Here is a 25,864-nt window from a genome sequence, read left to right as displayed (position 1 = left end):
GGGGAGTGATTCGAGGCAAGACACTAACGGATTTGTGTTCAGGGTGGTTGGGTGCATCAGGGGTATTATTTTGGTGGTCACCGGTGTCGTGGTTGCCGGGTTTACGGTGAGAGTGCAGGGTGGCGGCTAGGGTTTGGAATGGGATTTTGGTTCGTCTCTGGGACGATGGTGCACAGTAGGTGAGGGGTGGTTTGGTTTTGGGGCGTGGGTAAAGGACGGGGCCTTATATACGGAGGGGGGAAAATGGATTCTGGCCGTTGGATCAGGTGAAATTGATGGCCAGGATCCCTTCACTTAAAGGGAACGGTGTCATTTTGATTTAGTGGGGATTGGGTCGGGCTCAGACAGGGACGGGTCGGGTCAAGTCAATGGACCTAGGGGTGTGATTTGAGCCGTTGGATTGATGTGGATTAAAGGGCTAAGATTGGTTGTTCCTGAAACGACGTAGTTCTGATATCAAACTACGTCGTTTGATGGCCTGGGAGACGGGTCTCTTGGACCGGCTGACTTGGGCTGGTTTTTTTAGTGCTTTTGGGCCTGAAATGTTTGGGTCCAATCCGAATTTTCCATTTTTCCTACTTCCTTTCTTCTTTTAATCTTCCTAAAAATTTAAATTAAGCTATAAATTAAATTAACTTATCAAAAATACTAACTAATTCCTAGCAACATTTATCATACATAAGTAAACACCATTTAAAACAAAATTGCACAATTTGACATTGAATGCTAAAAATGCAAACGATGCATATTTTTTGTAATTTTCATTCTTGTAAAAAAAACTTAATTACTCCTAATTGTAGAATTAAATTCTAAATGCAAATATGACATATTTTTTGTATTTTTTTATTAATTTAACAAATAAACATGCATGGACAGATACAAATTCTCCCTTTTGTGTTGTCTGACCATCTTGGAACTTGGTCAGTGATCTATCAAAGTTCTGCTGGGGATCCTCTTAGAACTTGGTCCATAAGTTCCTCAATCGTTGTTTTCCGCTTTTCTCCATGTTCCCCTTAACTTTCTAGGCCAGTTTGTCATTTGGTCTTGCAACAAATGCCTTTTGTCTTATTGCCTTGTCTTTGGCATGTCACCTTCGCATTTTGCTTTGTACCATTTTTGCCACTGGTAGTAAACTCTGAAAAATCCTTCTCAAAACAAATTTCTGGAAAAAAGTCTTTTTAGACAAAGAAATGAAAAGACAGAAAGAGAGAAAAATCTTTCTGAACAAATGCTGGGGGAGAAGAAAAGGAAAGAACTTATCTGGACGGTATGACTGGTCCCAACGATCATGTCATGCATTACGGATTAATCGACCCATTCTATTTGTATCAATCAATCTTCCTGATGGACTCATTTGTCGGGAATAACCCGACGCCTAACTTTTGCCATATGCGGATTCTTTCTGTCGATCTCTTATTGTCGCCTCATAGTGCCCTTCGAGGGGTTTTCACTAATAAGACTCTCTCCCTTCTCTCAGCTCCCGTCGCCTTATGGTGCCTGTGAAAGTTTTCACCGATAAGACTCTCTCGTTTTATTTCTCTCATCTTTCATCGCCTTATGGTGCTTGTGAAGGTTTTCACTGATAAAACTCTCTCATTTTATTTTATTTTTTCAACTGGGGATTGGAGTGCTGCCGATATGACTCTCTCTGCTGGGGATTCTTTTCGGCTATCAATTCATTTCCAGTTTATGATCCTCTTCCTTTGCTGGGGATCAGAGTGTTGTTCCCGACTTCCATTTGCATGACTAGTCACTTCTCGGATACTGATCGGGAGGTCTTTTTGGACATCGATATTGGTTTTGTGTGGGGTTAAAAGAAAAGCTATCAAAAATTCAAAAAGTAACTTTGATTACAACTCTTGGAATCAGACCCTTTCTAAAACTTTAAAACATAACTTTTGCCCCAGTTTTCTTTGCTTGGGGGATTTTTATTTTTTGTTACACTATGACCGAGCCGTGAGGCGCCTACGTATCCTTCTTTGAGGAATCAGGTCAAACGTAGTTCCCAAGATTCCATTGTTTTTCTTATGTCCTTTATCTTGTTTTCATTTTTCTTTCTTTTTTTCATATATTTTTCCCATTAGTGACTCCAAAAGAGGGGTATGAAAGAATAAATAAGGCTCAAATGGGGAAGCAAAGGTTAAAAGTGTCTGGATAGAAGAAAGAATTGCCTCCGTCATTTCATTATACAATAAGTACCATGTACAAACAAACGAACCAATAACTATCATAATCAAAGAAATTACGCATAATATCTTTTGACTGCATCAGAATTGATAGCCATGTCGACGCATCTTTCTTCGATATCTGTTAGACATAAAGCGTCGTTGGATAACACTCTGGTCACAATATAAGGCCCTTGCCAATTTGTGGCGAACTTGCCTTTTGCTTCGATCTGATGTGGGAGAATCCGTTTCAATACTTGATGCCCTACTTCAAATTTTCTGGGGCGCACCTTCTTATTGTATGCCCTTGCCATTCTCTTCTGATATAACTGGCCATGACACACTGCTGCCAATCTTTTTTCATCTATTAAGTTCAACTGCTCCAGTCGAGATTTGACCCATTCATCGTCGTCAATCCCGGCTTCAGCGACAATTCGGAGGGACAGAATTTCGACCTCTGCTGGTATTACTGCTTCAGTTCCGTATACCAATAAATAAGGAGTTTCACCTACGGAAGTCCGGACTGTAGTGCGATAACCCAACAAGGCAAAGGGTAATTTCTCATGCCATTGTCTAGATCCTTCTACCATCTTCCTCAGTATCTTCTTGATGTTCTTATTGGCTGCTTCAACTGCTCCATTCGCCTTGGGACGATATGGGGTGGAATTGCGGTGTGTAATCTTAAACTGTTGGCATACCTCCCTCATCAAATTGCTATTAAGATTTGCATCATTATCCGTGATGATCACTTTTGGGACCCCAAATCTACAGATGATATGAGAGTGAACAAAATCCACCACTGCCTTCTTGGTTACCGACTTGAAAGTTTTAGCTTCAACCCACTTGGTGAAGTAGTCGATGGTCACCAGAATGAACCTATGGTCGTTGGTCGCTGCCGGCTCAATAGTCCCAATGACATACATGCCCCATGCGACAAATGACCATGGCGCTGACATTGTATGCAATTCTGTCGGCGGAGAATGAATCAGATCTCCGTGTATCTGACATTGATGGCATTTCCGCACGAAATCGATACAATCATGCTCCATAGTGAGCCAATAGTACCTTGCTCGAAGAATCTTCTTTGCCAATACATATCCGCTCATATGTGGCCCACAAACTCCAATATGCACCTCTGCCATAACTATCGTGGCTTGAACGACGTCTATACATCTTAGCAATCCCAAATATGGGGTTCTTTTGTACAACACTCCTCCACTGAGGAAGAAACCATTTGACAAACGCTGAATGGCTCTTTTTTGGTCTCCAGTGGCCTGCTCCGGGTATATCCCCATCTTGAGGTACTCCTTTATGTCATAAAACCATGGCTCGCCATCCACTTCCTCCTCTACCATGTTGCAATAAACATGCTGATCACGAACCTGAATGTGCAATGGGTCAACATGAATTTTATCGGGGTGGTGTAGCATTGATGCTAAGGTGGCCAATGCATCGACAACCTCATTGTGAACTCTTGGGATGTGTCTGAATTCCACTGATCGAAATCACTTGCTCAGATCGTGCAAACATTGTCGATATGGTGTGAGTTTCAAATCCCGTGTTTCCTATTCACCCTGAATCTGATACACCAGGAGGTCCGAGTCTCCTAAGACCAAAACGTCCTGGACATCCATGTCTGCAGCTAGTCGTAGACCCAAAATGCATGCTTCATACTCGGCCATGTTGTTGGTACAATAGAAACATAGCTGAGCTGTAACAGGATAGTGACGTCCTGTTTCAGAAATGAGTATCGCTCCTATTCCAACCCCTTTCGCGTTTGCGGCTCCATCAAAGAAAAGCTTCCAACTTGGTTCCTCGGGTAATTCCAGCTAACCTATATGCATTACTTTCTCATCCGAAAAATACGTCCTCAATGGCTCGTATTCTTCATCAATAGGATTCTCGGCCAAGTGATCGGCCAGCGCTTGGGCTTTCATGGTCGCCCTCGTCACATAGATGATATCAAACTCTATGAGCAAAATTTGCCATTTTGTTAACCTCCCTGTAGGCATAGGTTTCTGGAAAATGTACTTTAATGGATCCAAACGGGAAATGAGATAAGTAGTATATGAGGACAAATAGTGCTTCAACTTCTGAGCCACCCAAGTTAGGGCGCAACATGTCATCTCGAGTTGAGTGTACTTGACCTCATATACTGTAAACTTTTTGCTAAGATAATAAATGGCCTGCTCCTTCCTTCCTGTAATGTCGTGTTGCCCCAACACGCAGCCAAACGAATTCTCCAGGACCGTCAAATAAAGAATTAATGGTCTCTCCGGCTTAGGTGGGACCAACACAGGTGGATTTGACAAATACCCTTTGATCTGGTCGAAGGCTTCTTGACACTCCGCCATCCAGTCTACCGCAACATCATTCTTTAGTAGCTGAAATATGGGTTCACAAGTCGTCGTGAGTTGAGCGATGAACCTGCTGATATAATTTAGTCTTCCCAACAAACTCATTACCTCCGTTTTATTCTTTGGCGGTGGCAAATCCTGGATGGATTTGATCTTGGATGGGTCCAACTCAATACCCCATCGACTGACGATGAATCCTAACAGCTTTTCTGATGGAACCCCGAAGGCGCATTTGGCCGGGTTGAGCTTAATATCATACCTTCGCAGTCTTTGAAAGAACTTCCTTAGGTCTGCTACATGGTCTTCCTGACGCCAAGACTTTATGATCACATCATCTACGTACACTTCAACTTCTTTGTGTATCATGTCATGAAACACAGTAGTCATTGCTCGCATGTACGTTGCCCCAGCATTCCAAATGGCATTACCCGGTAGCAGTAAGTTCCCCATGGCGTAATGAAAGCCGTCTTTTCCGCATCTTCTTCGTCCATTAAGATCTAATGATATCCTGCATAGCAGTCCACAAAGGATCCGATCTCGCGCCCAGCGCAATTATCGATCAAGATATGGATGTTGGGCAATGGAAAATTATTCTTAGGACTTGCCTTGTTGAGATTGCGGTAGTCGACACATACCCTGATTTTCCCATCCTTCTTCGGCACTGGTACCACATTGGCCAACCAATCGGGATATCGAGTGACCCAAATAACTTTTGCTTGCAGCTGCTTGGTCACTTCTTCTTTGATCTTCACACTCATATCCGTCTTAAACTTCCTCAATTTTTTCTTGACCGGAGGGTATGCCGGGGTCAGTGGGCAATTTGTGAACCACTAGATCGGTGCTTAATCCCGGCATATCATCATATGACCATGCAAAAACATCTTTGAACTCAATGAGGGCTTTGATTAATTCCTCCCTGATGTTTGGCTCAATGTGGATGTTGATTTTGGTTTCTCTGACATTATCTGCATCCCCTAGATTTACAGCTTCGGTGTCATTCAGATTAGGCTTGGATTTCTCTTCGAACTGGCACAATTCTCGGTTTATTTCTTCGAAGGCTTCATCCTCATCATATTCGGACTCATCATCATAACCTATCTCGTGTATAATTAAGTCGGAGTCAGATTGATTTATTAGACTAGGTCGAAGATCCGTTGTGCATGCCATGTCATTAGAACCAGTAAAAAGAGAACTGTTCAGAAAGAGAAAAGAACAAAACAAAATTAAAACGAGACAAGAAAAGAGAATTTTATTAAAAATGCAGGATAACAAGGTTCACACTTTACAAAATAAAATGAGATTTGGATTACACCCTGGAATAATCCGAAAAAACAAGAAAGAAAAATCAAAGCCTACTACCAGGACTCCCCCCGGGTAGGAAGAGGAGTAACCGTCCAATTGTTGGTATTGGCCTTAGGCCCCACAAACTGTAGGTCTGCTCTGCTGGAACCCTCTCCAACTTCTATCACATGGACATCAGCGAACAGCCTTTCGAAGCTCTAATTCAAATCCCCGTCCATCCCAATCAATGGTCCGAGAATTTTCGGGACCGGTGACCCCCTGGTGCTTGCTCTAACAAAGGACCTAGAGAGACGCGGAATCGGTTTGGGAAGAACCCGAACTCTCTTCTTCATTTTCCGTGCTCGTTTTATATCCGTCGCAGTAGGTTTGAACCCCAATCCAAATGTCTCTAAATTCTTGGGCAAGGAAACAGGTTGAACAATCCCCTGAAGCTCAGCCCCCAGGCCTTTTCCTGGTACAAACCCATTACCCAGCATCTCTGAAACCATCATGACGGCTGCGGAAGCTACCTTGGGGTGTGGAATGCTTTCACCCTCGGGAATCTTGTTTGCTGACACTGCATCGAAAATCTGGTAAACCCAGGGACCTTTGCCATCATTAGTTTCTATGAAGGGAACAATGGCGCCTCCCATGGTGCACGCAGTGTCTTCCCCATGCAGCACGACATCTTGTCTGTCCTATTCGAACTTGACCATTTGATGCAAGGTGGATGGCACCGCTTTGGCCGCGTGGATCCATGGTCATCCCAACTATAGGTTATAAGATACCACGACATCCAATACCTGGAACTCCATAGTAAACTTGACCTGGCCGATGGTCAACTCGAGTATAATATCCCCCACGGTGTCTATTCCACTTCCATCAAATCCTCGGACGCAAATGTTGTCCTTGTGGATTCTACCATGGTTAACCTTCAGCTGGTTCAGGGGGGATAATGGACAAATATTGGCACTTGAACCGTTATCCACCAACGCCCGAGTAACTGTTGAATCTTCACATTTGACCGTCAAGTAGAGAGCTTTATTATGTTCCGTGCCCTCCACTGGTAGATCATCATCAGAGAACGTTACCCTGTTTAACTCAAAATTTTTGTTGACAATCGTTTCAAGGTGGTTTACTGAAATTTCATTGGGCACATGAGCTTCATTCAGTATCTTCATCAGGGCCCGGCGATGCTCATCCGAATGGATCAATAGTGATAACAACAAGATCTGGGCCGGTGTTTTCTTCAATTGTTCGACCACGGAGTAATCCTGCACTTTCATCTTTTTCAAGAATTCCTCCACCTCTTCTTCTGACACGGGTTTCTTTGTTACTGCTGGGTTGGACCTTCTTAACTCCACGGGAGCAAAACACCGTCTCGACCGAGTCAGTCCCTGCGCCTCACAACTATCCTCCTCCACTTGCTTTCCCTTGTACATTACCACTGCCTTTTCATACTTCCAAGGCACAGTCTTGCTATTAATCACTGACAATTGGACTACCGGCTTTATAATGACTGGTTCCCTGCAGACCCCCTTCACAACAACTACAGGCGCAGATGATGCTCCCGATACTACCAATTTGGTTGGCTCTTGTTTCCTTGTTGCAGTGGATGGACTCTTCCCTAATATCACCACTGGCTTGACATCTTCCCCCTTTAACTGTACCCCTGCTTCCCCATCGGTCGGCTTTTCTCTCGGAGTGGCACGGATCATCATCACTATCTGTGAGGGTTTCTTGGGTTCCCCTCCTTTGTGCACCACTCGATCATGTGAGCCTCGTGGTGCACTGGCAATGGGTTTTGGTTGATGTTGGGTGCCTCCGGCGTCTGGACCTCGATCTTGTTGGCGTCAAGAAGATCTTGTATTGCACGCTTCAACCTCCAACATTTTTCGATATCATGCCCTAGCATTCCTGAGCAGTACTCGCAGCTTATCGATTGGTCCACATTTTGGGGTTGAGGGTTTGGCCACCTAGGCTCGACAGGACTCAACAAACCTAACTGCCTCAATTTGTAGAACAAGGCGGTATAGGTTTCTCCCAACTCAGTAAAGGCTTTCTGTCTCTGTAGCCTGTCATTTCTAGCAGCTTGATTTCCTCGAAAGCCCGCCCCTGGAGGGTTCCTGTATGCCCTTGGTGGAGGGTAGGCATTTTGGGGTGGAGGGTATGTGTTCTGTGGAGGTGCATATGTGTTTTGGGGAGTCGGCGCGCGCCATTGCGGGCGAACCGGAGGCTGAGTGTATGTTTGGGCTTGGTGCACAGAGAAGTGTGGCTCTTGAGGTGGGTAATAGTGTTGTGGCACGCTGTATGGATAATTTGGACTGTGGAGTCTGGGTTGGTTGTAGTATGGTTTGCCGGACCTGGACCAACTACCTGCCTCCACCGTGGCAACTTCTTCTTTCTTTTTCCTTCCCAGCGCACCTCCCGTGCCGCTCTGAATAGCCTGAGTTGTTGCCTTAAGTGCTAAGTAATTCAAGATTTTATCGGACCTCAGCCCCTCCTCTATCATAACCCCTATCTTTACTACTTCATTGAAGGATTTTCCAACCGTCGTCACCAAGTGACCAAAGTAAGTTGGGCCTAGCGTTTGCAGGAAGTAGTCCACCATTTTCCCCTCTCTCATGGGAGGATCAACCCTGGCTGCCTGTTCTCTCTAGCGGAAACCGAACTCACGAAAGCTCTCACCCAGGCTTCTTTCCGGTCCTCAGTAATGTGAGACGGTCAGGGACTATCTCGAGATTGTATTGGAAGTGACATGCGAAAGCCTGCGCTAGATCATCCCAAGTGTACCACCTGCTGGGATCTTGCCTGGTATACCATTCCAATGCCGATCCACTTAAGCTTTGACCAAAGTAAGTTATCAGTAGCTCATCTTTGCCGCCTGCTCCTCTGATTTTGCTACAGAAGCCTCGCAAATGTGCCATAGGATCACCGTGCCCTTCGTATAAGTCAAACTTAGGCATCTTGAATCCTACCGGGAGTTGGACGTCCGGGAAAGGGCATAGATCCTTGTAGGCCAGGCTGACCTGGTTGCCCAATCCATGCATGCTCCTGAAGGATTGCTCTAGGCTTTTGAACTTCCTAATTACCTCATCCTGTTCTGGAACCTTAGCCGGTTTTTCAATCTCCGCTGGGACCTCCAAGTGTGGATTATAGGTATGGGGTTCTGGTGCATTGAAGGTGGGTTTAGGGGGATAGTACTGCGCATCGTGAGCTTGAAACAACGGCTCACTAGTTGATCTTTGCAGCGTGGCTGGTGTGGGTCCCATGAAAGCGGGAACATTTGGTGGTGGGAAAGGTTGATGGGGTGGTGGAGCTTGGGAATCATAGGGGCTTCTCCCCTGATAATAAGGGTGATTCGGGAGGTTTGTTGAAGGGCCAGGGTGAGGGTATTCCGGCATATGCCCTAGTGTAAGAGTAACGGGTGGTTCAGGGCTCTTTTGTACTTTAGCCAAGGCTAACTGCATCGCATTCATCTCCAATCCCATCCTCTCTATCTTTTCCATTGCCTCTTTCAGCAACTGGCTTACTGGCCTTTCTTCCTCGACATTGTTTTCTGAAGTAGTCATGATTATTGGTACAAGTCCTTTGGATCTGGTTTGATAATGATGTGATGCCAGAACGCTTTAACAACTAACTGTCTGGTATTTGGAAAACAACAAACCTGTTAGCGTTAGAGTTTAACAGATTTGGTAATTATACGTTGGGGATGCAATGCTCCTAAGCAGTTAACCATTTCTAACATGTTTTTGCTTCAACCGCATGCGTCATCCCGACTTGCTTTATTTGTGCCTTTAAAGTGTTTTGGGAACCCTCCGCTTTCCTCTCGATTATTTTCCTTTTCTTCTTTCTTTTCTTCTCTTTTTTTCTTTCCTCTCTTTTTTCTTTTTCTTTCTTTTCAGTGATGGTCGAATCTTATGTGGATTGCCTACATATCACGTCCCCGCTTGAATCAGATCGGGCGTAGTTCTGCCACAAAGTAGAGACACAAAATTCTTTTGGAATCATTCAATTCATCACCAAAATTTGCTATTACAAACTACTTATTTCAAACGAAGAAATAGCAAAAATACAGTTTCAAAAATTCTTAACCTGACTTGAAAAAAACAACATATGGGAAGACAATGGACCCATAAAGCCAACAAACAAGACTCGAACTAGGGATACATTACAGATTTCAACTTAGGTGCTCGCGAGGCATCATTCGGCCTTTCCGCGGGTTTTGGTGTAAGACCCCTCCGCAAGCTCTTCAACTCATTCATGATCCGGTGGACATAGCCCATGATGGAGGCAATAAGGTTATCACGAGGTATTTGCTCACATGCTAGGCATCTCATGTAGATGTAGTGCCCAATCTCATCAATCCTACCCCGGATGTTATCCCTTTCCCTGAACAATTGTTCTATTTGCCGGTTCTTTAGTCCCAGCATTTGAGCATTGTCGGCGAGTCGATCCTGAAACCTCTCCATTCATTCTTCCATTATGGCCATTAAATCATAACAGCGCCTTCTGTCTGCCCGGGCATCTCGGGCTTGTTTAGAGACTCGCTCCTGAAGAGCGGAGTTTGTTTCTCTTAATAGTCCAATGCTTATTTCAGAATCCCTTATGACTTGTTGTAGATGCTTTCTCCGTGACATTGTCCCTTTTGCCCATATGACCTGCATTCTTGCTATGCAAGCCTCGGATCTCTCCAAGTCCTCTCAGCTTTTGATGACTTGATTTCTCAACTCTGCTATCAACCTTTCATCGGAGCAACGTTTCTGTCAGTCGTTGTTACTCTTACTGACTTGGCGAATTCGGGCTTTTAGTGCCTGGTTTTCTTTGGTTAATTTATTCTTTTCACCCTGCTCCGAGGTGACTTGCACGCTGTTCTCAAATATAAGCCTTTCAACTTGTCGCTTCAGCTTCCCGATTTCAGTCCGGTAACCTTCTTCTCTCGCTAACCAGCCCCACTGTTCCTACGAATCATCCGTAAATTGTTGGACATGAGCTCTCTTAGTAGGTCTCTGACGAGTCTGGAACCTTCTCCCGAACCATACATCATACTTTGGGTCTACCTCACCCTTAGCCAGTTCTCGACCCATAGTCTTGGGCTCAAGGAATCTACATTCGTGCCACAACTTTCTAATTTTTCCTTCGGAGAATACGACTCCTGGGCTCAGCTCAATGGCGTGCTTGCTTAGATCCCCATCAGTGGGAATTACCTGAAATCTTCCTAGCTGACGCAACACCCGATGAGGAGCATATGGTTGGATGCTGAGAACTCCCATCAAAAGAATATGACATTCCTCGGCCGCCATGTATATTACCTCAGTATCAGACAACCACCCAAATTCCCATTCGATTTGGTTGGCTGTTGTTGACCTCAATCGTGTAAGCCATGCTTCGACACCTTCGGGGAATACAACGTCTGTCATTCGTTTCTCAAAACCGCTGATACAGTTTTTTTTGGTTAATCCGTGGTTCATGTATCCCACTCGGTGACAGAGGTGTTCTTGCATCTACAGCTGGAGTAACAGATTGCATCCCTGGAAGAAATTGCCTCCTTCTCAGCATATAGTTAAAGCTCGGTAGATTTCGGACAAAACCAAAGGAACCACAGTGTTGTTAGTTTTTTTGATTTCAACATCAGCCATCCCTACAAGGCCTATCTCTATCTTCTTATCTTTGCGGGGACAAACCACGATTCCTAGGAATGCTGTTATGAATGCCAAAGTACGTCTCGCCTCCCACTTGTTTCTGTTCCCAGCATGAGTTAGTCCGAGGTTTGCCTCTTCAAAACCCTGAGGAGTACCATACCGTTGATATAAGAATTGGAGAGCGCAGCATCCTCTTGACAAATCATCATTTTGCACCTTCCGACTAATGTTTAGCAAATCCAAAAACCCGTGCGGATATACCGGTCTTGGTGAAAGCAAATATTGTCCCCTTAATTTCCCATTCAATCCCGCATATCCGGCGATCTCCTCTAGTGTAGGTGAAAGTTCAAAGTCAACAAAACGGAATACATTGCGGGTTGGGGTCCCAGGACGGTATTAGAGCCTCAAGGATATCTGTCCTCGGCTTGATATTCAACAGATTGACAAAACCTCCCAAAATTCTTCCCACTATCTCTTTAATATCGTCTTTCAAATCATTCCACCACATGTGGAGTTGTAGAGGGACCTCGCTAAAAACTGAGAACGGTTCATTGTGATTTGTGCTCATCCTGCACATTTATTAAGGTGATTAAAGAAGGAAAAACTTTTATTCGACTCAAAACAAAACTATCTATATTCCATTTTTTTAATTTTGAAGATGAAGGACTCGGTTTTTAGATACGGCCCTTCAGCACTTCGGGGATGAAGATTTTAAGGTTGTGTAGGTCTACCGATCAAAAATCACAAAAATGGCCGTTTGTGCAAATTCAGCCTTCCAGCGTCCCTTCTGGGAATACTCGGCTATTTATGGCAAAACAGTCTGACTCGATTTATTTTTCTGATGAAATTAACACTTGACATATTTTGGTTATTTTAGAAAAAGGGGAGGTTGGACCCGATTAGGGTTGCCTACGTACCTCACATCTGGTGAGAATCAAACCGGCGTAGTTCGCCAAATTAAACAAACTATATATATAAAAAATAACATATTTTCGCTTCCCTCGGCAAATAACCTATTTTGAAACAAAAATCAAGACTCTTTTCCTTTTCATTTTTCATGGCAAGACAACCTTTTTTTAAAATTTTTTTTTAATTTTCGACAAACAATAACACAACCTATTTTCCCAAACTAACATAAAGACTCTTTTCGTTTTCTTTTCTGCGATCAATTTTCAAAAATAAAGACTCTTTTTTTTCTATTTTTCCTTTGCTTTTAGTAAAACCAACTATCAAAAATAATTTATTTATTTTTTTAAAAAAAAAATCGGCAGAGTTTCGACACTATTTGTACATTGTTATTTTTTCAAAGCAGAAGATTAACCCTATACACTGCTATTTTTCTTTCTTTCTCTCTTTTTTTCTTTCAATATTCAAAACCGATCATCATGCAAGTCCAAAGCAAATAAATGCACAAGCAGTGAGTAGGATGCATCATGATGGTCTTTTCTGTTTCAGGTTGCTATTCCTAGACGGACCCAACCCCTGTGTTGAGTCCCCTAAGTCAAAAATGCACATGATGCAGATAAGCGTTCCTACTAGGGATCCGGCATGAAGTTGAGTTATTCTAGGTTCAGAACCTGGGTATTTGTTCTAGACCTGGCTTACCCGAGCGGACAGCTCGAGTCGAGGGGGAGGCCGCAATCCGGGAATACAGAAGGTTCGCCGGCTTTGCAACTTATCCAAACCTCGTTCTAAATTGGGATTTGACACTATACAGAAAAGAAGTCATACGAAGTACGCCCTTATTCATGATTTAGAAGACTCAGAGAGGAGATGGGTTTCGGCACAGTTTATATACAGTTCACAAAATATCAAAGCGGTAAAAGCAGTTAGTTAGCACATTATGCACAGATCATGTAACAAAATCAGATAAAGCTAAATACAACAATTATTCCGAGATCGAATTCTGAACCCTGAACCAGAGATTCTGGGTTCAATCCCCAGCAGAGTCGCCAGAGCTGTCACACCTCCTTTTTACGTCCCCGCGAGGGGTGAAGGAGTTTTTCCAATTGAAGGACAATCGAAACGGGATTTGTTTATTTATTTCAGAGTCGCCACTTGGGAGTTTTAGGGTGTCCCAAGTCACCAGTTTAATCCCGAATCGGGGAAAAGAATGACTCTATATTACAGTCCGCGAACCAGAAATCCGGATAAGGAATTCTGTTAACCCGGGAGAAGGTGTTAGGCATTCCCGAGTTCCGTGGTTCTAGCACGGTCGCTCAACTGTCATATTCGGCTTGTTTATCTGATTTTATACAATTATGAGCTCATGTGCCAGTTTTAACTCTTTACCGCTTTTATTCAATATGTATTTATTTAAGAGAAAGTGAACGTCATTTAAAGCGTGCTTTCGATCGCGTCATATGAAATGCACCCGCAATCCTAAGCACACTCTATCCAACATTTTGGGATTTGATTTGGGTCGCATGAAATGCACACCCGAGTTTAAGAAGGTAATTTTATTAGAGTCGCGTCTAAAGAGGCTAACGCGTTCTTATCTTTTGGGAGGGTCGTGACATCCACTGAACGACCCTTCCCGATTTTTCTAAATATATTTAAACCTTTATTGGGGGCCCCGCAAATTTGCATTTTTTTTTTATTTGGGCGAGGCTCGTCCCATTTTATTTTTAAGGATAAACCTAGAAGTAACCATATTTTCTAATTTTGTTTTTTGTCTCTAAAAGAAAAGAAAAGATCCTAATTGATTATTATTAAAACTTGGGCTTCAAGTCAAGTCCGGGCTCAAACAAAAGGAAGGACCTTTTAGCTTGGACCCGCTACTTAACTCAAAACCCGAGTTTACATTACTGCTAAGCTTTGAATCACCATTATCCGTTCATTCTTGGGCCCAAAGAGCCCAAACCACGCTATTGGTGCACGTTTTAATTCCCAATAGCCACACACATCGGGCCCAAAGTTGGCCCAAGTCACACAATCCCCATTAATACGCATGGATTATGTAACACAAAATAGTCCAACTAGTTGTATATGCCTAATCCAAACAAATTTCCGATCTGAACCATTAACTAAAATCAATTACGCTTATGTGTTAAGAACCAACATGCGGACATGACTTACTGCAGTTCAATATGGATTCAGCTTGAATATAAAACCTGATTTTAAATTCAAAATGATACTTCAACTATTTCTGGTTCTCTTTTACAAACGAAGTTAAATCTAAACTAAAAGTACTAGCTATGTATAAATTTTAACCGGACGACTCCAAGTTTAAACAACCCAAAACAATGGCTAAGTGATGCGCATGCATACTAAAATTTAACATTACATGATCAACACAAGCTCAACCAAAATAAACTGCTAACTCTACATTTATTGCTTCCAGGAACACTTCTAATGAGTTTAACAGTCTACCATTTATCAATCAGTAATTCAATACAGTCCTAAAATGAACATGAATATTTAATCGAATATTTAAAGTTACAACAACTTTCAATGCATTCCATTGAACAAATGGCAATTCATTATTATTGATTTTTCAAATCATTCATACATTTGAACCAAGTCTCCACACCATTTGGGATAGGAAAGTGTACCTGGTAGAAGAACAGAGATACAGTAGAAAAGAAGTCAGCAGCAGTAGCAGTAGTACAACAGCAGATTCAGCAAAACACAACAGCAACCAAAATAGCCCAGCAATAGATTAAGACCCAACAGTGGCTTCAGAAAAACACCATACAGCAACACTAAATGCACCAGAAATTCCCAGCATGCGACCCCAGTACCCAAACAGCAATACAAACCACCACAGTATGACCCAAACTTGAGTTTGCAACAAGAGATAGACCAGCAGGCTCAAAAGACCCAACAAAACAACATCAGCTGCAGTCCTGAGGTTCGAGGATGCAACAGAAGGGACCTCTTTTATCCCTCAAACTAACTCTTTTAACTCTGGAAAATTAGTTCAACTTTCAGCCCATTTCAACTCAATATTTTCTGACTTATGAGGGTTCAAAAAAAACGACAGCTAAGAGCTTTTTAGAATTCTGAAATCTCAGAGTTCACTCTTCTCAAAATCAGTTCCTCCTCAAAAATCAGTTTTTTTTGTCCTTAAAAATCAATCTTCTTCCTAAGAATTAGTCCCTAAAAATCTCCCCCCTATTGCTCTAAATGAGTCTGTTTTTATAGCCAAAAGGGCAAGCACCAGCTGCCTTTTTCTATTCTGCCCATACCCCTTTAAAACTATATAGAAATGCCCATGACATTCCTCACAGACTCCCCATACCGCATGCTTTTCTCTTTTTTAATCAAAGTTATGGGTGTTTAACTTATTTTAATCAACCTCCTCCATGCCATTAAATCTTGTTCCCCACTATCCTTAAACAATATATTAGTTTTGATAGTATTTTAATACCCTACTGTCAGCCCACTTAAACTAACCACTTTCTGATCTTTTCAATTCCAAACTGCCCTGAATCCTCTGGTTATTACTGTTTTAACCTAAGCTTCAGCAACCTGAAGTTTGAACTTATGGAAGTTCAAACTCAACACCTGCCCAAGACTGACTTCTAACCATTTCCTAATTGCACTGCAGCCATAAACCATTCACAGCTAAATTCAAATAATCAACTAAATTACAATGGTTTGATCAAACATGTGAGGCTATATGAATCAGAACATTTGAACATTCAGCCCTGTAAAACGGATCGACGACGTTTATCTAATCGACTATACTAATTATAACATAGCAATCAGTCGATAAACAAATAACACGAACAGGGACCCAAATGGCTTCAGACAGCTTTGCACAAAACAGGGGAACAACATGAATGAAACACTCGACGACACTAATCAAATCGAGTATGTATCTCACCATACATATTTAACAATAGACAGAAGAATAGTCGACCAAATAAAGAGGTCTTACGAAGATGGAGAAAATTGACAGAAAATATCAGTAAAATCAACAACTAACTAAACATGCTAACAAACACAAACCGCATTCAAACAAGGACAGCAAGGAAAAAGAAAACTTACTTTGGAAGCTCAACAAAAGATGACCCAGGCTTTAACTGGATTTGACCATTTGAGGTCGAACGGACTTTAATCGAGGTGTTCTTAACCGAGAACACCTCGATTAAGGTCTATTAGACCCCAACCCTTCGTTTAAACTGGCCGGATTCCCAAAGCTTTTGTGTTCTAGGGTTTATATGGTCTGATTTGGGGCTTGAGGGTTTCTGGGTAGATTCGGACCAAACCAAACCTGGTTTGGTCATGAGTGAGGCCAGGGTAGTGACCGGTGTGAATCATGGGTGGGTTGGTGTAGATCGGAATTTTGCTCGAACCTTCCGACGAAGATTCGAGACGGTGGGGAGTGATTCGAGGCAAGACACTAACGGATTCGTGTTCAGGGTGGTTGGGTGCATCAGGAGTGTTATTTTGGTGGTCACCGGTGTCGTGGTTGCCGGGTTTACGGTGAGAGTGCAGGGTGGCGGCTAGGGTTTGGAACGAGATTTTGGTTCGTCTTTGGGACGATGGTGCACAGTAGGTGGGGGGGTTTGGTTTGGGGGCGTGGGTAAAGGACGGGGCCTTATATACGGAGGGGGGAAAATGGATCCTGGCCGTTGGATCAGGTGAAATTGATGGCCAGGATCCCTTCACTTAAAGGGAACGGTGCCATTTTGATTGAGTGGGGATTGGGTCGGGCTCAGACAGGGACGGGTCGGGTCAAGTCAATGGACCTAGGGGTGTGTTTTGAGCCGTTGGATTGATGTGGATTAAAGGTCTAAGATTGGTTGTTCCTGAAACGCCGTAGTTCTGATATCAAACTACGTCGTTTGATGGCCTGGGAGACGGGTCTCTTGGACCGGCTAACTTGGGCTAGTTTTTTTAGTACTTTTGGGCCTGAAATGTTTCGGTCCAATTCGAATTTTCCATTTTTCCTACTTCCTTTCTTCTTTTAATCTTCCTAAAAATTTAAATTAAGCTATAAATTAAATTAACTTATCAAAAATACTAACTAATTCCTAGCAACATTTATCATACATAAGTAAACATCATTTAAAACAAAATTGCACAATTTGACATTGAATGCTAAAAATGCAAACGATGCATATTTTTTGTAATTTTCATTCCTGTAAAACAAACTTAATTACTCCTAATTGTAGAATTAAATTCTAAATGCAAATATGACATATTTTTTGTATTTCTTTATTAATTTAACAAATAAACATGCATGGACAGATACAAATAATTATCCTAAAATGCCACGAAAACTCTCAAAATTGCACACAAAGGAAAATCATTTTATTTTGAATTTTTTGGGAGTGATTCTTTCATAGGGCAAAAATCACGTGCTTAAAGAATGGACGGCAGAATGTCAGGAAGCATTTGACCAAATCAAAGGATATTTGTCAAATCCACCTCTGTTGGTTCCACCTGAGCCAGGAAGACCGTTAATTCTTTATCTAACGATCCTGGAGAATTCGTTTGGCTGCGTACTGGGGCAACACGACATTACAGAAAGGAAGGAGCAAGCCATCTATTATCTCAGCAAGAAGTTTACAGGCTATAAGGTTAAGTACACTCAACTCGAGAAGACATGTTGCGGCCTAACTTCGGTGGCCCAGAAATTGAAGCAGTATCTGTCATCATATACTACTTATCTCATTTCACGCTTGGATCCATTGAAGTATATTTTTCAGAAGCCTATGCCCACAAGGAGATTGACGAAATGGCAGATATTACTCACAGAATTCGACATCGTCTATGTGACGAGGACGACCATGAAGGCCCAAGCGTTGGCTGATCACTTGGCTGAGAATTCTATTGATGAAGAATACGAGCACTTTAGGATGTATTTTCCTGATGAAGAAGTGATGCATATAGATGAGTTAACCAGGTTGGAAACTCTTCTTTGATGGAGCCGCAAATGCGAAGGGAGTTGGAATAGGAGCGGTACTTATTTCTGAAACAAGACGTCATTATCCTGTTACGGCTCAGCTGTGTTTCTATTGTACCAACAACATGGCTGAGTATGAGGCATGCATTTTGGGTCTACGGCTAACTGCAGACATGGATGTCCAGGACGTCTTGGTTTTGGGAGACTTGGACCTCTTGGTGCATCAGATTTAGGGTGAATGGGAAACATGGGATTTGAAGCTTATACCATATCGACAATGTTTGCACGATTTGAGAAAACGATTTCGATCAGTGGAGTTCAGACACATCCCAAGAGTTCACAATGAGGTTGTCGATGCTTTGGCCACTTTAGCATCGATGTTGCACCACCCCAGACAAAATTCATGTTGACCCGTTGCATATTCAGGTTCGTGATCAGCATGCTTATTGCAACATGTTAGAGGAAGAACTGGATGGCGAACCATGGTTCTATGATGTCAAGGAATACCTCAGGATGGGGATATACCCGGAGCAGGCCACCGGAGATCAAAAGAGAGCCATTCGGCGACTGGCAAATGGATTTTTCCTCAGTGGAGGAGTGTTGTACAAAAGAACACCAGATTTGGGATTGTTGAGATGTATAGATGCTAGTCAACCCACGACAGTTATGACAGAGGTACATGCTAGAGTTTGTGGGCCACATATGAGCGGATATGTATTGGCGAAGAAGATTCTTCGAGCAGGGTGCTATTGGCTCACTATGGAGCGTGATTGTATCAGTTTCGTGCGTAAATGCCATCAGTGTCAGATACACGGAGATCTGATTCATTCTCCGCCGACAGAATTGTATACAATGTCAGCGCCATGGCCATTTGTTGACTGGGGCATAGATGTCATTGGACCTATTGAGCCGGCAGCTACCAACGGTCATAGGTTCATTCTGGTGACCATCGATTATTTCACTAAGTGGGTTGAAGCTAAAAATTTCAAGTTGGTAACCAAGAAGGCAGTGGTAGATTTTGTTCATTCCCATATCATCTGTAGATTTGGGATCCCCAAAGTGATCATCACGGACAATGGTGCTAATCTTAACAGCGGTTTGATGAAAGAAGTATGTCAGCAGTTCAAGATTACACACCGCAATTCCACCCCATATCGTCCCAAGGCGAATGGAGCAGTTGAAGCAGTCAACAAAAACATAAAGAAGATACTTCAAAAAATGGTAGAAGGTTCGAGGCAATGGCATGAAGAATTACCATTTGCATTGTTGGGTTATCGCACTACTGTCTGTACTTCAGTAGGGGCAACCCCTTATTTGTTGGTATATGGAACTGAAGTAGTAATACCGGCAGAAGTTGAAATTCCATCCCTTCGGATTGTCGCTGAAGCTGAGATTGATGATGACGAGTGGGTCAAAACCCGTTTGGAGCAGTTGAACTTGATTAATGAAAAGAGATTGGCAGCTGTGTGTCATGGCCAGTTACATCAAAAGAGAATGGCAAGAGCATACAACAAAAAGGTGCGTCCCCGGAAGTTTGAAGTGGGTCAGCAAGTGCTGAAACGCATCCTCCCACATTAGGCTGAGGCAAAGGGCAAGTTCGCCCCGAATTGGCAAGGGCCATTCATTGTAGCCAGAGTGTTGTCCAATGATGCTTTATGTTTAACAAATATCGAAGGGAAATGCGTCGACATGGCTATCAATTCTGACGCAGTTAAAAGATATTATGTATGATTTCTTGTAATTGTTGTTTGTTTGCATTTGGCATGGTATCGGAGAATGAAATGGCAGAGGCAATTTGTTCTTCCATCCAAACACTTCAACCTTTACTTCCCTTTTTGAGCCTTATTTATTCTTTCATACCCCTCTTTTGGAATCAGTAATGAAAATAAAAGAAAAAGAGAAGAGAAAAATAATGATAATAAAGACAAAAGAAAAGTCACAAGAAAATCAAAGGAATTGGGAACTACATTTGACCTGATTCCTCAAAGAAGGATACGTAGGCGCCTCACGGCTCGGTCATAGTGTAATAAAAATCCTCAAGCAAGAAACTGGGGCAGAAGTTGTGTTTGTAATTTTGGGAAGGAAGTTTGATTCCAAGAGTTGTAATGTTTTACACATTAAAATTATTTTGAACCTTTTGATACCCCTTTTCTTTTAAGCCATACACGAAAACCCATATTGATGTCCAAAAAAGACCTCCCGATCAGTATCCGAGAAGTGCCAAGTCATGCAAATGGAAGTCGGGAATAACACTCGGATCCCCAGCAGAGAAGAGGATCATAAACTGGAAATGAATTGATAGCCGAAAGAATCCCCAGCAGAGAGAGTCATATCGGTAACACTCCAATCCCCAGCTGAAAAAATAAAATAAAATGAGAGAGTCTTATCGGTGAAAACCTCCACATGCACCATAAGGCGACGAAAGTTGAGAGAAATAAAATGAGAGAATCTTATTGGTGAAAACCATCATAGGCACCGTAAGGCGACGGGAGTTGAGAGAAATGAGAGAGTCTTATTAGTGAAAACCCCTCGAAGGGCACTATGAGGCGACAAGACAAGATTGGCGGAAAGGATCCGCATTTGGCAAAGAGTTGAGTGTCTGTTTATCCCCAGTAAGATGAGGCCGTCTGAAAGATTGATTGATACAAATAGACTAGGTTGATTAATCCGGAATGCACGACATGATCATTGGGATCGGTTATATCATTCGGATAAGTTCTTTTCTTTCCTTTTCCCTAGCATTTGTTCAGAAAGATTTCTTCTTTTTCTATCTTTTGAAATCATCACTTTTTCATTTCTTGGTCTAAAGACTTTATCTCCCCAACAGTTTGTTTTTGAAAAGGATTTTCAGAGCTTATTACCAGTTGCCAAGATGGTGCAAAAACACAATGTGGATAGGACGGGCCAAAGATAAGGCGACAAGGCGAAAAAAAGTTTGTCGCAAGACCAAATGATGAATGGGTCTAGATTCCAAGAGGACCAAATTTCCAGGGGAAGTTGGAGAAAAATAGAAAAAACAACAGTTGAAAAGTTATGGATCAAATTCCAAGAGGATCCCCAGCAGATTTGCGAGATGCAGGAACAACTCCGACAGATTATCGACCAAGTTCCGCGATGGTCAGACAACACAGAGCGGGGAAGGAAGAGAAAAGAAAAACCATCCCCGGCAGGAATGTCATCCCCAGCAAATAATATCATCCCCAGCAAGTTTTGTAATAAAACGCAAAGCAGGTAAAGGGAAAAGGGAAAAACCATCCCCAGCAGGAGTGGCACGACCACTCACCACATTTTAAACTGACAAATTTTTCTTTGATTTGAAGCAGGGACAGGAAATGTTATAGATGATGAAAAGACATCATGATAACAAGAAAGATTATCAAACTGGGGCAAAAAGTTTTCTTTCATTTTGAAAATTTTCCGGAAGTCCGGTACCCACTTGGGGAGGAAGCAGGATAACACAAGTTTTGGGAAAAATGGTATCCCCAGCAGTCTTCGGAAGAAGGCCAAACAAGTCTTAAGGGAAGTAGTTCCCGTGGAAGGAAAGCACCAGCTTTAAGGGAAGTAGTCTTCAAAGGAGGAAAATAACATATTTTTGAATAAAACACCGGTGTTATCTCCAGCAGTTTTCAGAGGAATAAAACACCAATTTTGAGGGAAGCAATTCTGAAAGAAGATGATTTAAGTTAAAGGAGTCAGGAGCCCGCCTGTAAAACGGAGATTGTTATATTTTAAGTTAAAGGAGTCAGGAGCCCGCCTGGAGAATGGAGATGTTATATTTTTAAGTTGTAGTCAAAGTCAGGAGCCCGCCTGAAAAATGAAGGTGTTATATTTTAAAATTGCTGATGAAGTCAGGAGCCCGCCTGTAGAATGGAGGTTGTTAAATTTTAAGTTGATGAAGTCAGGGGCCCGCCTGTAGAATGGAGGTTGTTATATTTTAAGAAGGTATTGAAGTCAGGAGCCCGCCTGGAGAATGGAGGTATTATTTTTAAATTGTTTATCGAAGTCAGGTGCATGCCTGGAGAATGGAGGTATTATCTTTTAAGTCGTAGTCGAAGTCAGGAGCCCGCCTGTAGAACGGAGGTTGTCATATTTTAAGTTGAAGGAGTTAGGAGCCCGCCTGTAGAGTGGAGGTGTTTATTTTAAAAGTTGTTGTTGAAGTCAGGAGCCCGTTTGGAGAATGGAGGTATTCTATTTTTAAGAAGTAGTTGAAATCAGGAGCCCGCCTGGAGAATGGAGGTGTTATATTTTTATGTCGTGTCGGAAGTCAGGAGCCTGCCTGAAGAATGGAGGTGTTATATTTTTAAGTCGTGTCGGAAGTTAGGAGCCCGCCTGGAGAATGGAGGTATTATCTTTTAAGTCGTAGTAGAAGTCAGGAACCCGCCTGGAGAATAGAGGCCGTATTATCTTTTAAAGTCAAGTTGGAGTCAGGAGACCGCCTATAGAACAGAGGAGTACATTTCAAAATGAAGTCAGGGGCCTGCCTGTAGAATAGAGGAACAAATTTTAAGACTGAGGTCAGGAGCCCGCCTGTAGAACGGAGGTTGTTATAATTTTAAGTCGAAGAAGTCAGGAGCCCGCCTGTAGAACGGAGGTTATTATAATTTTAAGTCGAAGAAGTCAGGAGCCCGCCTGTAGAATGGAGGTTGTTACTTTTTAAGTTGTTAAAGTCAGGAGCCCACCTGCAGAACAGAGGAATACATTTCAAGATCAAATCAGAGGTCAGTAATGCGGAGGGTTACAACAAAATACCCCCAGCATGAATCCCATGGCGGAAATCAGAAAGAAGACTACAAAGAGCAAGTTTGAAGATAGATAAGATGTTGTAATCCCTAGTTTAGTCTAGCTTCTTGTTTTTCTTTAGCACGGTATAATAAGGAGGTCGAAAAGCAGTAGCAACAGCGTGCAGCAGTAGTAACAGCAAAAATGCAGTCCCATGGTAGTCCCAGCTACCAAAACTTCCCGAACTACATTAACCTGATTCCTTTCTAGCCATGGATATGTAGGAAACCTTTGAAGCAAAAGATCGGTTAAATCTTTTCAAAAATGCTTCGCACGGAGTATTCTAACGGGCAAAAATCGCTCGTATCAGCTCACTTTATCTTTGCACGAAAACTCTTTGTATTTTCGGACAAAGAGGGGCAGCTGTGAGCACGTGATTTTTGCTCTATGATAACTACTCCCAAAAATTCAAAATAAAATGGTTTTGTGTTGTTTGTGATTTATTTGTATTTTGTCTGTGCATGTTTATTTCTACTTTAATTAAGAAAAAATACAAAAATATGTGTTGCATGTGCATTTAGGATTTAATTTTACAATTTAGGAATTAATTAAACAATCAAGTTTGTTTTACAAAATGAAAAAATCACAAAAAATATGTACTTTGCATTCTTGCATTTAATGTCTAAATTGTGTGATTTTATCTTTATTTAATGTTTAATTTCGTGTGATAGCTATTATTAAGAGTTAATGTTTTAGTTAATTGTCAATTTTATAATTTAATTAGGATTTTTAGTTGAAAGGGAATTAAAAGAAAATGAAAGAAAAAAGAAGAAAAGAGTGAAAATTGGGCCAATTTCAATGCAAAAATCAGGCCCAAATCACCCATGAACCAGGTCCAGTTGGCCTGGCCAGAGACGTCTTAAAACGACGTCGTTTGGTCACTCTTAATCAAGGCCGTTGGATTAAATCGATCCAACGGCTGAGATTCAATCTCCCTTACCCATTCCCTGGCCCGACCCGTTCCCCGGTTCAAACCGCCCCAGTACTACTCCAAACGACGCCGTGCCTGTTAAGTGAATTGATCCAGGCCGTTGATCGTGCTTGATCCAACGGCCAGGATTAAAACACCCCCTCCGTATATAACCCTAATCTTTTCACCACTGATTCCCCTCGACCTCCCCATTCCGAATCCCTAACTCTTATCCCTCGAATCCCAGCCGTGTGCTTCGAATATTAGATCGAAAATCAGGCCGGAACCCTATCTCGTCCAATAGCCTCCAATTTCACACCACAGCTTCCCCAAGACTTCCTCGTTCCAGTCCCACGCTCAGTTTTCTTCGAATCACCCCCGAGATCCTCGAATCTTAGATCAAAGGAATCGACCCAAACCCTAATCCGTTCATATGCCACCAAACTCACACCCTGCCACCCCCTGACCTCCCTCGTTCCCAAACCACCCTTAGTTTGCGTCGAATAACCCCCGGAAAGTCTCGAATCAAAGGTTTCAGAATGGTGATCTGAAGCTAGTTCAGAGACTGAGGTCAAAACGGACCTTAGTCGAATGTGTTCTCGTTCAGGAACACTCGACTAGGGTCCGTCTTGGCCCCAAGTCCAAAAGGCATCGGAGGTTCGAACCCAAGCCCCGTTTAATTGGTAGGTTTTCGTTTTATCTTATTTTTCTATTAGTTTTTGTTCAGTAAATTCATCCTCTATTCCTTTCTTATTTTTTGTTTAAATTCGAATGTTTTATGCTTACTCTGTATTTTGTTTCTTCTTTGTTTTCCTGATCAGTCAGTATCAGTAAGTTTTGTATAAACTGTAGTTATTCCCGTAATTGCTCGCTATTACTGTTAGTTCAAAGTATGTCATCTGTGATTGCCCATCACTTTGTATATGAATTCAGTGTTTTCATTCAATGTATTTACAGTGTTGTTCGTATTTAGGTTTAACATGGAATTATGTTTAGTTTATTCCCTGAATCACTGTGTCCTTCATCTTGTTGCAATGCTATTTTGATCTTGTTTGAATTCAATTGTTGTTTGAGTTTGCTGAGTTAAATAACAATGTTTGGGGTCTGATATAAATTGAACTTGAGTTCACCTTTGAGCCTTAGTTTATTCAGTTGTTGGGTTCCCCCCTAAGAGCATTGGTTATAGCTGATGTGTTCTGGGTCTAGATACAATTCATTATGTTTCAGTAATTAATTAAGAATGGGTTTAGGTTAATCGGTGATTAGGTTTCTTGTTAGATCAATTGGTCATAGTTGATGGGTTACAGGGGTAAGGCAGGTCAGTAGGGGATTCTAGGGTAAATCACAGGGGTTTTCAGGGGGTATTTTGGGGTTTAAAAGGTTTGAAAATGGCTTAAGATGAATGGGCTAACAGTAGGGTACTAAAGTACCATTAAACTAATGTAATTATTTAGTGTTAATGGGGAACAAAACATAATGGTATGAAAGGCTTAAAAGGGGATTGATTATAAAATGTTGCCCATACCTGTTTGAACAATTAAATAAAGGGAGGGACAAAGGTAGTGGGGAACAAATGAATTAAAAGGAGGGAAAACATAATATAGTGGGGTTTGAGAGATGATGGGCAGAATTAGTTTAAAAATTCTGCCTAAAGTGCTTTTGAGAGTTGAGGGGGCAGGCCTGCTTTGGGGGTTATATATAGAGTCATTTTTAGACAGAAGAGGAGGTTTTTTCTACACGATATAGGGGCTGGTTTTTGGGAGCAGAAAATCAGTTCTCTTTAGGTTTTTTTGGGGGGGCAGAAAATCAGTTTCGCTTTCGATTTGTTTTAGTCTGGGCTTGGTTCCTCTTCTGGGTCAGAACTGGAAGGC

The sequence above is a fragment of the Nicotiana tabacum genome, chromosome 7 (genome assembly GCF_000715075.1).
Source record: "Nicotiana tabacum cultivar K326 chromosome 7, ASM71507v2, whole genome shotgun sequence".
NCBI classification, from domain to species: Eukaryota; Viridiplantae; Streptophyta; class Magnoliopsida; order Solanales; family Solanaceae; genus Nicotiana; species Nicotiana tabacum.
Note: the sequence above shows the minus strand (reverse complement) of the source record.